We start from the raw sequence: 17,970 nt of genomic DNA on the forward strand, positions 1-17,970 counted from the left end.
GAATGCCCTGTGCTTCTCCTCCCTTTCCAATCAGCAGAGACATCGCTGAGTCATCTGTGCCTCTCTCAGACAGTGCAGATGTCATAAGGAATCAGGGCCATCGCTACAAAAACTCCAGGTGCCAGACACACCAAGCTGAGAATTAAGCATTGGCTCTATCTCCTTGTGGTCATCATAGCCCATTTGGCCCTGGTCAAGTCAGCTCCTGAATGACCATTTCAATCAATTTCCACATGGACTTTCAAATTTCTGAGTCCCTAACTTTTCCTTGGAATGCCAGACTCAGATGTCCAACTTCATAATATGGTTCCCCTACCTCATTGGACATCAAATATGCATTTCCAACTTCATGTGGCCAAAACCCAATTTTTGGCTTTCCCTCCCAAAACATGCTCCTTCCCTAGCATTCCCCTTTTCTAGAAATAGTACCATCAACCCAGTTGCTTGGGTCAAATATTTCACTGTTATCTTTCATTCATCTCTTTCTCTCATTCTTCCACATCCAACCCAATAGCTTGTTGGCTTTCCTCTCGAAACTCATCCAGAATTTACTCACTTTTCTCTTTCCCCGCTGCAAACCTAGACAAAGCTTCCTCTTGCCTGGAAAACCGCCTCAGCCTCCAAGCTGGTCTTCAGATTTCCTCCCCAGTCCCCAGTCCAGTCCCCCACATAGCAGCCGGTGGAATCTTTTTAAATCTGTCATGCCGCAGCGACCTGCTTCTCAGAACCCTGGCTTCCCATCACACAGAAAACAAATCCAAGCCCTTTACAGGTCGACCGGATGTGCTCTGCTCTGCCTGACCCTCTAATGTGTCTCATTCCCACTCCCTCTCTCCTGTTGCTTCATTCACACTCATCTTTCCATTCATTGAATTCTTCAAGTCCACTCCTGCTTGAAGACCTTTGTTCTACCTGTTCCTTACACCTGGAATTCTCTACTCCTTTGCAGGGCTGGCTCCTCCATGCAATTGGATGGCAGCTTAACTCCCACCACCTTAGAGAGACCTACCTGACCACCACACCCCTCTCCATGGTGCCACCCTCAATTTAATTCTCTGCAAGGCGTGCATTATTACCCTATGCTTTTTCTACTTGTTTATTTATTGGCAGTCTTCCCCTACCTTGAGCCAGAACGTCATCCCCATGAGCAGAGGGACCATGTCTGTATTGTGCACTGCTGTATCCTCACACTTAGACCAGAGCCTGGCACATGGCTCAATAACTAATTATTGAGCGAGTGAATGAATGATGAATGAATGAATCTGTACCTCCCAAGGACCTACTATGAGCCAAGCCCTATGCTAGACACCAGGCTGCAGAGATGAGCAAGAAAACTTCAAGGAGCTCACAGTCCTGGGTTGGGAATGCATCTATCCAGCTAAACAATGGAAGTCAAACTGTGATGTGCACTCGGCACCAGGACCTGCTCAGGACGCCGAAGCATCAATGTGAGAGGGATGAGTCAGAGGAGGCCAGAGAGAACAGAACTTTGAAGGAAACATAGAAGTTGGCCGGGCAGAAAACGGAGGAGAATATTCTAGACAAGAGAACAGCATGAGCAAAGGCTTAGCATTAAGATGATTTAGTGTACATTTTGGGAAAAGACAAGTAGTTAGGTCAGTGATTCTAAAAGCACATTAATTCACTCAACAAATATTTACTCATCACTTACCAGGAGTCAAGTAGTGTGATGGATGCTGCATATTAAATAGGAACACTGTCTCATGACTCTTGGGTCAGTTATCTATTGCCACAATAATGCTGTGTAACAAACATCCCCAACATGTAGTGGCTTAAAATAACAGCTGTTTATTATGTCTCATTAGGTTATGGTTCAGGCTGCTGATCTGGGCAAGGTTTGGCTGATCCAGGCTGGGCTCATTCTTGCATCCTCAGTCAACTGGAGGTCAGCTGGTGGCCAGCTGGTCTAGGGTGGCCTTGGCTGGGACAACTCAGTTTTGCTCCATGGAGTCTCTCATCCCCCCAGCAAGATAACCCAGTGAAGCAGAGGAGCAAGAGAGAGAGAGCCAAAGCACACAGGCCTCTGGTGGTCTAAGGGAACCTGCACACTGGCACTTCTGCTACATTTTGTTGGCTTACGCAATCATAAAGCCAGCTCAGATTCAAAGGGTGGAGAAATAGATTCCACATTTTAATGGGAGGAGCTGAAAAGTTCATACACTCGTAGTGTGCGAATACAGGGAAGGAAGCAGAATTAGAGCCATTTTTTTGCAATCTACAACGACCCTATATTATAAAATTTGTGTTCCGGAATCTTGGTTTCCCATGCATCATATTGCATACTCTTATTTAAGCTAGGAAGCCCAAGTGCCTCCTAGCAGCAATTCCTCTTTTAAAAATAACACGACTGGGCACGGTGGGTCATGCCTGTAATCCTACCATTTTGGGCGGCCAAGGCAGGCAGATTGCTTGAGCTCAGGAATTCAAGACCAGCCTGGGCAACATGGTGGGACCCTGTTTCTATAAAAAGATACAAAAATTAGCCAGGCTTGGCGGCATGCACCTGTAGTCCCACCTACTCGGGAGACAGGTAGGAAGATTGCTTGAGCCCAGGAAGTTGAGGCTGCAGTGAGCCATGCTCATAGTACTACTGCACTCCAGCCTGGGAAACAGAGTGAGACCCTGTCTCAAAAAAAAAAAAAAAGAAAAAGAAAAAAAATACACACACACACACAAAATACACATACAAACACACATATATAAACATATTATTAGAAAATATAAATGATTTTATTCAATAAATATTTGCATGCCTACATTTTGCAAGCTGATAGCAAGACAGAAGTAGATGATTTTCAGTTGCTGAAGGCTCTCGGCTAATCAGTGTATAAACACCCAGGCCTGATCAGCAGGCAACAACCACAGAGTACCCCCTGCCTCCTCTGTATACTTCCTTCTTCCCCAAAGCCCTGCTCTGTCTCATGAGAACCACCTGCCTCCTCACTGCCTGCTAGCAATTCTACATAAGCCTCTGCTGCACAATACCTTTGCCTGTTTTCTGGAGGAGATTTTAAAAAAAGAAAGATGTGTTCCCGCTCTTTTTCTCAACAGAGGGAAGCCCATGTAGGCATGAAATTGGAATTGCCTTGCTCCGTTCATAGCACAGTCGTTGGGCTCCACTGACCCCTGAGGTGCGTTAATATCTCAGCAGCAAGCGGATGAACACGCAAAGTGGTAGGGGACACGCCCAAAGAGAGGCAGCTGGGAGGCCTAAGGCTAAAGGGGTGGGGCGGCTCCTGCTTTGGGCTTTGAATTTGAGGACTTTGAGCCCTGAGCAGGCTGAGATGGTGGCTTATTCAACCTGAAATTGAGGAGTGGGAGGACAGCGATGGGCAAAACAGAGCCCAGCCTGAAAGGGGAGACGGATGCTCATTTATTCATCCAAATGCTCATTCACAAACCCCGAGCATCACCTGGGCCAGGCTCTATGCCGGGCAGGAGAGGCATAAAGACAAGCAAGCCAGGCCTTGCCCTTAAAGAGATCCCATCCATCAGGAATGACGGACCTGGGGGAGAAAGCACTGCAATTCCATGTGATAAATATCAGAATAAAAGTATGAAGAGGAGGCAATAGGGGCACAGAAAGGGTGAAAGGCTGTTCTGCCCCAGGACATCAGGGGAGGCTTCTAGGAAATGGTGACATTGCAGCTAGGCCTTGAAGGATAAGAGGGACCATCAAAGTCAACTCTGCCACCAACACAGTTCGGCCCCAGGTTAGTTCAGGTGCCTCAGCTATCTCTCAGACACCAGCCCAAATGCTGCAGGTCACTAGGAGGGACAGGGCCCCAAGTTCTGGTTAGGTTTGCATTGTCACCTGGGCAGACCTCATCTTTAAAAAAGTAGGCTGGCCAAACACAGGGCTGCTGGGCCTAGCCAGACCACCAAGTTCCCCATTCCTTGGAAACTCCACCTCAGCTCATGGCTCTTCCCCATCATGAGTCCTGGTCACCACCCACCATTTGCAGATTCCCCCAGGGGTACTCTGGCTGTGCAGAGGCCCCCTGGGCTGGTCAGCTGCCGCTTGGGATGGCCCAAGTTGCTCACTGATCCCTGCTGGCTGCAGGTGAGCCCAGCAGGCCGGGTAGATGCAGAGACACCTCCTGGGTCTCAAGGGGAACACTGTCACCAACACCCACCGCATCAGCCCAGGAATCAGCCCCCGCCTCCTGGGCAATCAGCCCTCAGAGTTGGGCTCATCAGCAAGAAGTGCCCACAGCTGCTACCTAGCATTCTTGTGTGTGGCGGCTCTAAGATGGGCCCATCTTCTCTCTGGCCTGGGCTCTTCAAGTGTGAACATCTGGGGTCCTCTCCATCACTCTGGACAAAGGAAGTCGGGGAAGCCATGCCCCTCATCCTATTGCTGCCCCTTCCAGGGAGGAGGGCTGGCGCTGGCTCTATGGGGGTCCATTTGGCCAGGAGCCTGTGAGAGAATCAGAGTCTGTGGTTGCCGTCTTCTCCACAGCATTGGGGCACTGTGCCTCTGGGGCCCAACAGCCCCTATCCCAGTGGAAGTCACATGCTCCTCTGGCCCTCTCGCCTCCGCAGACTGGAGACCTTTACCCCTCTTGCTTTTACCCTGGCCAGGGCTCTTGGCCAAGCAGGAGAGGATCTGGAGGCCCCATCTCTGACAGGTGACTGGGACCCAGCAGCCAGCTTCATCTTGGGCCATGGTTACCTTGTCTGCAGGGAGACACAGGGCAGTGAACTGCGGCTCCCATCCAAGATGCACTGGCTGCCCTCACAAGACAGTGATGCGGGGTTTTCAGATTTACTGTCCTGACCTCAGAAAAGCTGTAGGTTTTATTAAATGCACAAGTGTACACAGAGCTGAGAAAACAAGGCCCCCTGGGCTCTACTCCTGCCCACGGGAGCCAGCAGCCCCAGAAAGACCCCCAAACGTGGACTTGCACATATCTGGGGCAGAGGCAGGGATGAGGGTGGGCCAGGGTCAGGGGCTAACTCCCTTCAGAAGCACTGCAGTACCTATGAAAATGAAAGCAAGAGGCAGGGAGAAGGAAAATCAGACGGAGAGGAGGGGAAGGAGGAGCCTGGAAAGAGAGGGAAAGGGAGTGGGAGGGGAGCTGAGAAAGGGGAGGTGGGGAGAGGCCGGGGAGCAGAGGGAGAGAGGAGAAGAGGGGGCAGCCAGCAGCGGGAGGCTCAGAGATCCAGGGAGAGGGGAGGCTCCTCCAAGGATGTGAAGATGGGATAAAAGGGGCAGAGAAGGGGAGTCACTTGGGGGAGGGGTTCTGAAAAAGAGCAAAAAGAGGCAAAAATCAGCAATGAATGAGGCAAAGAGAAAATTGGAGAAGGAGGAAGTGAACAAAAATGAGGCAGAGATAGAAAGACAGAGACAGAGGGGGACAGAGTACAGAGGACATAAAGAGATAGAGGCGGACAGAGGACAGAGGACATAAAGAGATAGGGACAGAGACAGAGACACACACAGAGATAAAGAGATAGGGACAGAGACAGAGACACACACAGAGAGAGACACAGAGACAGAGTGACAGAGACAGAGGACATACAGAGAGAGAGATAGGACACAGAGACAGACGGGGACAGCGTACAGAGGACATACAGAGAAAGAGGGACAGAGAAAGAGAAACACACTGAGAGAGACATACAGAGACAGAGAAAGACAGAGTGCAGAGAGAAGAGGGGAGGAGAGGACAGAGAGAGGGTTGGGATAGCAAGCCTGGAAGCACAGAGAGACAGTAAGGAGAAAGAGACTGGCCCTGGAGCCCAGCCGGGGAGGCGGAGCTGCAGACCAGGCCAGAGCGGGGAAGTTTTCCAAAAAGCACTTAAGCTGTTGCGTCAGTGATTACGCCCTTGGCCTCCTCCAGGGAATGACAGTCCTGAGTGATGGGGGGAAGGAAATAGATGGGCAAAATGCATGCATTTTTTCAAATGGGGCGGCAGGCTTAAATGTCAGCAGGCACAGTGGAGCCCTGGCCACCAGCTGCACCTGACCTTGGGGCTGAGTTTCCATAGCTGCTTCCCCTGCGTCGCCCCTGCTCTTCCCCCTCTTCCCTCCCATCCTATCCCAGCAGCTGCCAGCTGATGAGGGGCCCTTGTAGTCCCCAACCCCGGCCCCCATACTCTCCTGCCTCTTACTCCACTGGACCTGGAGTTCCCAGAGCCACAGACAAAAGGTCCTCGGAGGAATCTTTCTCTAAACTGCTTCTCCCCTCCAACTTCCCAAATTCGACCTCCTCCAGGGACCATCCTTTTCTGACTACAGGAAAAGCCCTTCCTGAAATCCTTTAAAGCCTAGGCTTAGGGGATTGGGTTCCTGCTTTAAGAGGAGCACGGCAGAGCGATCGAGCATGGGGACCCAGCCTGTGTCTGAAGTCACTGTCAGCTCTGTCACTCACTATTTCCATGGCTTTGGCACTTTACTAACTTCTCTGTGCCACTACTTCCTCTTCTGTAAAATGGGGACGCCGAGGTCCATGGCGTTCACCTCGGAGAATTAAATAAATGAAGATGTGGAACATCCTTAGAACAGTGCCTGGCACATGGTAAGTGTTCAGTAAGTATTAGCTATTGTCATCAATATCATGCAATAGGGAGCAGTAGGTGAAAGCCTCAGAGTCACAGAAGATGCTTGGAAGTAAAGTGGAACAAGAGAGTTCCAGATCCTCCCTACTCCGTGCGCAGTCCCAGGACCGGCAGCAGCTGCATCCCCTGGGAGCTTGATGGAAATGCAGGATCTTAGGCCCCACCCTGAACCTGCAGAAACAGAATCTACCTTTTCACAAGGGCCCAGGCCATTTGTGTGCCCAGTCAAGTTGGAGAAGTCTGCTCCTGGCCTAGGTGAGCCCAGTTAGAAGCTTACTTAGGTAGTTAGAGTGAGACACTATCAAGGTCAGTCATGGCTGGACAGGGAGGGCTGTAGGGTGCACCAGCCCTGACCTGTCTGCCGCATGCTGTGCTGGGTGCTTTATCCTGCAGAATGACCCTGCTTCCCACTCTTCAAACGATGGGGTAAAGCTCAGAGAGGCTAAGTGACTCTCCCAGGCACAGATGCCCTGTGTTTGTCAGGACTGATTCCAGAGAGCAGGGCTGCCAGACAATGGGGCTGGAGGAAGGCAGCTTCAGAGGGAAGCTCCCAGCCCTCTGGGAATGAAAGTTGTGTAGTCATGGGGGTGATAAGAAGCCAGAGGCCTTGGGCCTGCACAGTCGGACAGATGGGATAAAGAACCAGGAACGGGGCCGGGCCAGTGGCTCACGCCTGTAATCCCAACACTTTGGGAGGCTGAGGTGGGTGAATCGCTTGAGGTCAGGAGTTCAAGACCAGCCTGGCCAACATGGTAAAACCCTGTCTCTACTAAAAATATAAAAATTAGCAGGCATGGTGGTGGGCTCCTGTAGTCCCAGCTACTCGGGAGGCCGAGACAGAAGAATCGCTTGAACCAGAGAGGTGGAGTTTGCAGTGAGCTGAGATCGTGCCACTGCACTCCAGCCTGGGTGACAGAGCCAGACTCTGTCTCAAAAAGAAAAGAAAAGAACCAGGAATGGGAACACAGGGGGATGGTGGTGATTAGTTGGATTCTGGACAAGCCATGCTCGAGGGGAAGAAGGGATATTCCACGCCACTGTCCAGCAGGCCAGGAGCTCAACAGGCATGACAATTTGGGATGATCTGCCTTGAGAACAACAAGAATTCATATTTGCTAAGGACCAACCACTGGCCAGGCACTTCGTGTAACTACCTGTAAGAACAGATGCTCCCTACCCTATAGATGAGCAAGTGGAGGCTCCCAGAGGGGAGTCATTTGCTTAAGACCACACAGCTTACAGCACAGTGCTGCAATCACATCCTCCCATATGCCCAGATGAAGAACTTATACTGTTTTCTGCTGCACCAAACACACATAATCCGGTGCTTGAAGTGGCTGAGGGTCTTAGTTAGGGTTCCTCCTAAGGTAGACCCTGAGATAGGGATTTGGGTGCAAATGGTTCATTTGGGAGGAGATCCAGGAAGCACAGTGACACAGGCAAATGGGGTAGGGAAAAGAAGAAAGCTCATACAGGATGTGCCTGACCTGGGCAATTGGGGCTTTATCCCAAGGGACCCTGAGATTCTGCATTGTATGCATCTCAGACTGGCCCCACTAAGGAGCAAGGAAGCTGGAATCACTGTCACCAATTGCTGGAGCATTAAATCCACTACCTGCAACCAACCAAAGAAAGTCATAGCATGGTAAACTGCAGGAGACCCTTGGTGGGCTTTGAGGATGGAGGTAGGGCAGGGATAGTATCTGCTAGACTGAGCCTTTTAGCCTCCCAGGGCCATTGCCCCCTTTGAAATCCCGAGGTAAGAGAAAGATCTTGGGGTAGAGGGATGTGGCTGCCCAAAGACTGGCACCATGGTCTGAAATTCATGTTGAAATTCTAACCCTTGAGGTGATGGGATTAGGAGGTGGGACCCTTGGGAGGTGATTAGATCATGGAGGCAGAGCTATCATGAATGGGATTAGTGCCCTTATAAAAGAGGTCCCAGAGAGGTCCTTTACCCCTTCTACCATGTGAGGTTACATTGAAAAGACATCTAGGAAGTGGACCCTCACCAGACACTCAATCTGCTATTGCCTTGATTTTGGACTTTCCAGCCCCCAAAACCATGAGAAATAGATTTCTGTTATCACTCAGTTTATGGTATTTGTTATAGCAGCCTGAACAGAACTGCTATGCAGGAAGAGAAGTGAAGACGGAGACCATCCAGCGAGCCCAATGCTCAAAGGCCCAACGGATCCACTCCTGACCCTGGAGGGACCCCAAGCCAAGCCCTGGGGATGCTCTTAGAGCTTCCTCTCCCAGCATAGGCAGCTGACTTCACCCATCTGGGAATGGTCTTCATTTTGATGAAGAGGCAGTCAGGGCTGAAAGGTGGTGTGTGGGCAGGAGGCGTCTGCTGGAGCCCGGTGGCAGTGCAGCTGCAGAGCTGCAGAGGACGGCTCTCAAATCTACCCAGCGACAGTGAGACCCAGGGCTTTGAAAGACTTTGGGGGTCAAACTGCAACTTTGCCATGTTCCCAGTGTGGGGTCTTGGGCAGCTTGCTTAACCTTTTGGAACTCAGTTTTCCCACTACAAAATGGGGATATTTACACACATATAAGAATTTACATGAGTAACAAATGTTTATAAATTTAGGAATTCATCATTTACCAGATATTCTCTATGTGCCAGGCACTGTGCTAAGCACCTTGCATGAATCATTTTGTTTGATCTTTATAATAACCTTTCAATAAAGGAAGCATTATCTCTGTTTTACAAATAAAGAAACAGAGGCTCAGAGAGGTTTTGTAACTTGCCCCCGATCACACAGCAAGTAAGTCCTGGAGCTGGGATCTGCACCTAGGCTTAATGCACCAGGTAATTTTGCCTCCAGAGGTGAGAAGCCCAGCACAGGCTCAGGCGTAGGCCAGGCGCTCAGTAAATGTTGGTTCCCTTTCCTCCTTTCTCCCTGGAAGCTCCCTGAAGGCAGATGGTTCTTTTAAATATTCTGACGATCTTGAGCTAGTCAGTTCCAGAGGCAGCACCATGAAGTGTTTAAAGAGCTCTAGAGCCAATCTCCCCTGGATTCAAATCCTTGGTTAGTGATTGACTAGCTGTGTGACTTCAGGCCACTTACATAACCTCTCTGTGCTCATGTGCCCCAACTGTCTAAATAATGAGGCTCACCATCACACACACCGTGCCCATAAAGGCTGTTATGAGAGCTGATGAGAGAGTGCATATAAAATACTTAGAAACGTGTCTGCATATACTACGTGCTCAACAAATGTTCCCTGTCATTATTACACACTTGGCACCAGGAGTTAACAGTAATCTCCATCTTTAATACTAGATAAAAGGGATCTCATGGGGCTGGCTGCTCTTCCCCCAAAGTCATTCTGTGCCCCCAAATCATCCCATTATAAAGGGAAGGAAATGGAGGAAGAGGAAAAGAACAAAGGAGAGAGAAACTCGCATGTAGTAACTCAGATTCTTCGCAAGGTTATTTCCCTGGGTCCACCCAACAACCATATAAGAAGCTGTTATTGTACTCAATAAATGAAACAAGAAGTGACCCCAAGAGGAATAAAGGACATGCCTAGAATTACACAGCTGGTAAGTGGGGAGCACAGGTGAGAATCCCATCCTTTTTAAGCACATCTCCCACTTTCTTGCCTTCAGCTAATGATGCTCTCTGCACACGGCCACCTCACCACCGACCCTCTGGGGAGTCAAGCCTTAAGCTCCTGCCAGCAGAGAAGGAGGGCACGCAGAGAGCCACACTCTCCACGGCCAATGGCAGCTTTAGGAGGACAGAGAGCGACTCGACAGAAAAAGGAGAGAATCTTCTCCGTGGATGCCCAGGGCAGGCCCGCTTGCTATATTCCCAGACCATCTGTCTACTATGTGGGGTCCACACCTTCACCCCAATACCAGAGAGGAGGCCTCTTCTTTCCAACTAAAGTAGAAAGGTCTGATGAGTCTCAACTCACGTTACAGCTGGGAAAACAGAGGCCCTGAGCATCTTGCCTGGGGCTGTACGTGGGTTATACCCAGGGTTGCCCAGGCTTAGTGGCAAAGCAAGGGCAGGATGCCAGGCTGGCTGACCCCCACTCCTTTTTCTGGAATTACACTCTGCTGTCTGCCCAGTAAAGAAAATGGTAACGTAGCCAGTGGGTCCCTCTTTACGTCTTTTGGAGGGCGGAAGGGAAGAATTCCAGAGAGACCCAGGCAGGGAGGGAGGGGCTCCTATAACCACAGCAGGCCTCCCCCAGGGAGAAGGACCGTGGCCCAAGTAGGGGTTGAGTTCTGCCCCTGGTGGCCCCTCCTGCTGCCACCTCCTGGAGAGGAGAATCTTCTACCAGAGAATGTAGCCCACCCTCCAAGACACAGCCCTGACTGTGCCACACGCACCACCATGACCAGGCCGCCGGCGTTCTGAACCCTGTTCTGGGTTCTAACAACTTTAAGGGCTTTAGTCTGGGGCTCTGGTTTAGCCTCTGAAGAGCCCAGGTTTTAAATAACAACTTTACCTTGCTGTGAACCTGCTTCCACCTTGTTCTTTTCCCCTAAAATATATATGTGTGTGATTGTGTGTGTGTGTGTGTGTGTGTGTGTCTGTGTGTGTGTGTGTGGGCACCCGCGTGTTGAGGTTGTTCCTGGGGGACTATTAACTAAGAATAATTTATCCAAGAAATTTGTTATGTTAGAATTACCAATTAGATATGATTATAACTTACCCTGGCTAACACTGCACTACTGTTGGAAATCTGAATCCCATTAAAATCTAATTAGCATATATTAAGTCGAAGGCGGTTTTACTGCAGCGCGCCAGCAGGTTTGAGCTGCGACGGGCCGGGCACGTGGACTCACTGCCCACTTCAGCATGCCGGCCACGTGGTCCACAGTGCCCAGGTGGGTGCCAGGCAGCCTATGGGCAGCTTTACTCCTCCTAAGCTGAGACCAGATGGCCCATGCTCACAGAAAGGGGCAGCTCCAGACGTGGACATGATGTTCGAGGTTCTGCCTTCGGATGAGTGGCCAGCATCCACGGAAAGCCTTCTTTGACGTGTGGCTAAGCCAACCAAGGTGCTCCGGGGTCAGTGCTCTGGGCTAAGAGGATGAGGGTGGTTTTGGCAGTCCCTGGGAGCCAGTCAGCTTGGTGGCTGAATGCTAGCATCATGGAATATACCCTTCCCTGGGCTTACGGGTATGGGGGTGCTTCTGCAAGGGTATAACTCCTATATCCTCATCTCTGGAAAAGTGCCTGGCATAATAACAGCAGTTGCTTAGCTCTTCCCATGGGCTATTCTCAACCTCACAACAATTCCAAGGAAAAAGTACTAGGATTAGGCCCATTTTACACACGTTGAAACTGAGGCTTAAAGACCTTAAGGAACTTGCTCCCGGTCATGAAGTGGCAGAATCAACATTGGAACTTAGGTGGCTTTTCTTTTTTTTAAGCTCTGTCTTCTGATAACTTGCCGGTGTGAACGAGGTCTGTGGTCCAGGTCCAGAGGCCAGGTCTTGCCGATGTTCTTCTCTGCCAGCAGGGGCGCAGTGAGAGAGTTAGGGAGACCACTGCGAGGCTGTGGGTGGACGGCAGCTATAGTGGGGTCATCAGTGGACATTCAAGGCACAGGTTGGGGTCCTGAGGTGATGCTCCAGGGAGATTGTGGAACGCAATCATGCCAACCAGTGGTTTTTGTTTTTTCAGGGAAAATAAATCCTTTTGTGAAAAAGCTTATTGGGTGAATAGATGAGTTTACCTTCCAGGAAATATTCACTTCCTCCCCGCCATCCTGTAAGCCAAGTGTAATTGTCTCCACGATTGTGTGTACCTCCTTTCCTCACTCCAGTGACGCCAGACATGGCCATGTGACTTGCTGTAGCCAATGCAATGTGCGTGGGCCCAGTGGGAGCTGGGGCTTCCTCACCTGTGCATCTGTTGTCAATGGGAACACGCCTTGGGGAGCCAAGCCCAAAGAGGAAGAGAGACGCTGGCAGCCGTCCAGGGCCCAGCCTTCAGCGTGGAGCTAAGTCCAGCCGGGGTCAGCTGAAGCTGAGGGGACCATGCGTGAGAAATAAATGCTTCTTGTTGAATGCCACTGAGTTTTGGGTGGTTTGTTACACAGCAGTAGCTGACTCATATACTAGGGCCACCTATATGTCAAAAAGATCAAAAGCAAGCTATTCTGATCACGTGCAGAGGAGGGGACAAAATCCCTCTCCCTGATCACACATGCCACCTTCCTGTCTATCATCACCAGCCTTATTTCTAATTAACATCCCAGCAAATGACCTGTTTCAGCCACATTTCCTCTCTCCCCAGCCCCATGCTGTCTATCTCTTCTAGGCTTCCTCCCACCTCCATTTGGGTTCCCCTTACCACCCCTTCCATACCTCACAAAACATTCACACAAGCTCAGCAGAGATCTGGGACCCACCATGCTCCCACGTCACCTCCTCCTTGAAGCCTCTGGGTTTCAACCCCACCATTGAAGCCCCCTTCGCCTTCTGCCTGCTGCTGCCCAGGGGGTGAGAGACACGAGGGAGTCCTCCTGCAGAGCTTTTCTGTCCCATTCCGCACGTGCCACACTTAGAGTGCTACCTCAAGGACGGTCATGCCCATGGCCCCAGAGACCCTCCATATTCTCCTCCACGGCTCAGCAGATTTCCACCCCCAGCTCCAACCTTGCAGGAGGAAGGGGAAACCCAGAGAGGTGCGGCAGCCCGGCGGGGCCACATGGAAAGTCAGTGATGAAGCTTTCTGCTGGGTGCTGGAGAACTTTGGCTCAGAGGAGAATGACGGTGCCTGAGAGTCAGGGCCCAGCCCAGGAGAGAGTAGGTGTCAAGAGAGGACAAAGGATGGAGCATGGCGGCGGGGAGGGGAGGAAATCAGAGACCCACTCCAGGGGACCCTCCCTCCTCTGCCCAGCCCAGTGGGGGCCAGGGAATGTTGAGCAGCTCCCTCTCCCTCAGCCTCTGTGCTGAGCCGAAACTTCTACTAAAACAACCACTTAAAACCTCACTGCGCTCAGTTTGTACAAGGCCTGAGGGCAGAAGGAAGGCAATGCTCTCGGGAGAGGCAGTCCCCGTGTCCCCGTCACCTGTGGGTACCAGCCCGGAGACTTGGGGGTTACCAAATACAGAGATGGCAACAAAGGAGTAGAACATACTAGTTTGCTAGGGCCTCCATGACAAAGTACCATACACTGGGGGGGTGTAAACAACAGTGTGTATTTTCTCAGAGTTCTGGAGGCTGGAAGTCCAAGACCAGGGATTCGGCAGGGTGGGTTCCTTTGGAGGCCCCAGTCCTTGGCTTATGGATGCCGTCTTCATCCTGTGTCCTCCCGTGGCCTTCCATCTGCAAGTGTCTGAGTCTTAATCCCCTCTCTCATGAGAACACCAGGTACGTTGGCGTAAGGCTCGCCCTGGTGACCTCATTTAACTGAATTACCTCTGTAAAGACCCTTTCTCCAAACAGGCACATTCTGAGGTCCTGGGAGTTAGGATTCCAACATACAAATTTGGGGTTAGGAGGTACAGCCTGAGCAATCTCACCCACCCACAGGGCTCCAGTTACCTCCAAATGCAAATGACTCCCAGTTTTAAATCCTACACCCAGAACTCTTGATGGGATTTCTCTCCATGCCCTGAGGCATTCAGCCCAAAGGAAGCCACTGTCTCCTGAATTCTTCTCTTCTGTGTCCCCTGTGGCCAGTGGCCCCCAGCCAATGTGACCCTTCATCCTCCTGACTCTGCCCCCTCCACACCTTCCCGAAACAAATATGGTCACATTCTGAGGTCCTGAAAGTTAGGATGTCAGGCAAGGTGCAGTGGCTCCCACCTGTAATCCCTCCACTTTGGGAGGCTGAAGCAGGTGGATTGGTTGAGCCCATAAGTTTGAGATCAGCCTGGGCAATATAGTGAGACCCCATCTTTATTTTAAAGAAATATTTTTTTAAAATAGAGTTCAGACATCAACGTATGTATTTTGAGAGACACAACTCCTTCCATAGTAGTGCCCCTGAGACTCAGAGACTCTAAGGCCAGTTCCTCTGGCTCCCCAAAAGTAGGGCAGCTGGGGACCAGGGCAGCTGTGCCCTGTGCCCCTATAAAACTCTCTGCCCATCAGCAGTGGCAATGAACAAGCTGAACAAGCTGCAACTACACACGACAATGCGGACGCAGTGCCCAGGCTTCAGGGAGGGCAGAAGAAGCCAATCAGAAAGAAACTCATGCTGCCGTGGTTCCAGGAGCCCACTGTGGTCACCCTGGGAGTGGAGGAGCCTGGGGGGATTACAAGAGCATTTTGGGGTGCTGGCGATGTTCCTTCTCATTCTGGGGACTGATTATGGGGCTGTGTTCAGGTTGTGAAAATCCACTGAGCTCACTTAAGACTCGCAGACTTTTTTGCTTAGTGAATACTACAGTACCAGCGTCAATTTCCTGGTTTTGACAATGTTCTGAGGCTAAGACGCCATTGGGAAAAGCTGGGTAAAGCATTCATGGGAACTCTCTATGATTTTTGCAACTTGGGAGTCTTACGTTATTTCAAAATAACTTTTTAAAAAATGCAACACACACAAAAAAGAATAAAAACAGGACTTTTTGTTGGTTTAAGGTTTTGTAACATTCCCAGCCCTGGAAGAGTTGAAATAAATTGTAAACTTGAAAAAAAAAAAAAAAAGCTTTATGCAGTTTTCTATGTGTATGTTACACTTCAATTAAAAGTTTAAAAAAAAAAAAAAAAAAAAACACCTCTCGGCCAGTCTCTGAGCTTATCCAAAGAAATGAGGGAGAGAATTGGTATTCACAAGAGCACATATTATGTGCCAGATATTTCTAGGCACTTAGCCCAAGTTATCCCATTCATTATTCTGAAAGAGAGATTATTGCCTCCATTTGCAGATGAGGAAATTGAGGCTCAGAGAGACCAAAGGAGCCCCCCAACATCACACAGCCCCTTCAGAGCATAGCTGAGGTTCCCCCAACGACCTATGTGGTCTGCCTAAAAGCCCCATTCTTGTCTCTGCCCTTGCTGGGATCACTCTGAAAAACACCTTCCCCTCTGTCCCACCCTCCACCACCCTGGACTGCCTTGCCCAGCATCAGGATAAGGCACCAAGGTCCCCAGTCACCCCCACTCCCACCAGCAAAGCTGCTGATGTGGGGTTTTCTAAAGAATGCCAAGCCCACCCGCCAAGCTCCCTCACTGGGATCGACCATCGGACCATTTTACCACCAGTAATTGCAGTGCTGAGTATGCAGCTGTCCTTCCTCAGGTCTCCACAAACCCCCTGGAGCAGTTCTATGCAGGACCTATTTCCTCTACCCACCCCTTAACACATATGCACACCCTCAGCACCAAAGTCCCCAAGACGTTTGGAGCTTGGACAAAATTAACTCATTTATCCAAGCAACCCACTGAGAGGATGCCTGCTTATTGTCATGGGCCCTCAAATTAACCTGCTTTATCATGTCTTCTGAATTTGGCTCAAGCAGCACTTTCAGGGATTTTCAGGCATCTGGGAATGAAAGAACAGCTGGAGGAGCTGGAGCTAATGTCAGTAGTTCCAGCTGCAAAGATCACTTTCTAATGGACTGAGGCTGGGGCAAAGACACAGCCACCAACCTGGGGACATCCGTGGATCTGTATTCGGTGGATATAACTGGGACTCATCTTGTCTGGGTCCTCCTAGCCCAACAGCCACCAAGAGAAAGCCACAGACCATTCTGTAGGCAGACCATTCATCACGGATGGCAGAGCAGAGGCTGTAGGATGCTGGTGGGTGTTCTGCCCAAAGGACATCCATGAGCAAACAAACTTGAGAAAATCTCCTTGTGGTAGGACTTATCAGAGCCTTTACTACGCTAGCATGCCTCCTGAGCCTCCAAGAGCGGCCCACCTAAAGCAATGTTTTCCACTCTTCTGGAATGTTCTTCAGAGAAGTGCCGATCCAAGGCTTTCGGCACAGATGTATCTTAGTGGTGGTTCTGGAACAAGATGGAAAAATAACGAATCTGAAGTGATGGTAAAATGATAGGCAGGAGTATGGCTGTTTCCATTTTATAAACAGAGAAAACTGAGGCCCAGAGGGAGAGAGGAACTTGCCAGGTCAGCAGGTGAATTAGTGACAGAGCCAGCCTTAAATCTCTGTCTGTGTTCTTTCCTCTGCTGCTATGGTTTTGATATTTATCCCTTCCAAACCTCATAGTGAAATGTGATTTCCAGTGTTGAAGGTGGGGCCTAATGGGCAGTGTTTTGGTCATGGGAGCAGATCCCTCATGAATCTCCTTCCAGGTTGGGGGTGAGTGAGTTCTGACTCTGTTACTTCCCATGAGAGCTGTTTGTTACAAAGAGCCTGGCGCCTCCTTCCCTTCTCTCTTGCTTCCTCTCCTGCCAGGTGATCTCTGCACACACCGCTCCCCTTCACCTTCTGCCAGGAGTGGAAGCAGCCTGAGACCCTCACCAGATGCAGATGCTGGCACCATGCTTCTTGTATACCCTGCAGAACCATGAGCCAAATAAGCTTCTTTTCTTTATAAATTACCCAAGTATTCCTGTATAGCAACACAAAAAGACTAAGACATCTGCCCAGATCTGAGGTCAGGTAGGAAGAAATTTGCTCATAGAAGACTTCCAGGGGTTCCATGGTGGGAAAGAGGAAATATCCACAATTTGTACCATTCTTGGAAGGAGGAACCAACAGAGATACATCATTTTATAACATGTCTGTAATATTTGCAAAGCTCTTTCAAAATTGCTCATTAGCGTTTTTCCTCTTTACAATCTTTCTCTAAATCTTAGGCAATAGAGCCCCATTTTTAAAATCAGGCCCCTGAACCTCAACCAGGAGACATGATTTGCCCATGGTCACAGGTTTCATGTTCCATGGATGGCAGAGCAGAGATTGAATAAGCTATGCTGAGGGAAGTCGGAGCCCTGATGCAGAGAGCCCTAGAAGAAAGCACTAATGGGGCAATTTGGGGTCCAGAGCACCAGTTCTCATGAATCTGAGGAGCTGTTCCTCCTGGCTACTTCCCTCCTTTTCCCTCATTACATCCCTGCCAAGGACAAATTCTGCCCCGTGCATGGCAGGATTCCTTCAAAGAGGGGCTTCCTCCCTTTCCATTAGTAAAGGAAGAGGTTACCTGAGACTTGACTTAACCTCCTTGGGAGGGAACATGCTTTCACTGTTGCAAATTGTTAAGTCAGGTCCAGAGTGATCCAGTCACTTACCATGAGTCATACAGTAACCAGAGGTTGAGTTGACTGAGCCAGCTTCATCCACCAGACCAGTGAGTAAGTCTCAAACCATAAAGTACATAAGAATTGTCTTGAAAGGAAGCAGGTGGTGCAGAGGAGAGTGAGCAGAGCTGGCCTGAGACTGCTGTCCTTCAAAGGCCTGCTTGCAAAGTGGGCCCATGTCCGGCATCTGGGA

Source organism: Hylobates moloch, unplaced genomic scaffold (genome assembly GCF_009828535.3).
Source record: "Hylobates moloch isolate HMO894 unplaced genomic scaffold, HMol_V3 SCAFFOLD_9, whole genome shotgun sequence".
Classification (NCBI taxonomy): domain Eukaryota; kingdom Metazoa; phylum Chordata; class Mammalia; order Primates; family Hylobatidae; genus Hylobates; species Hylobates moloch.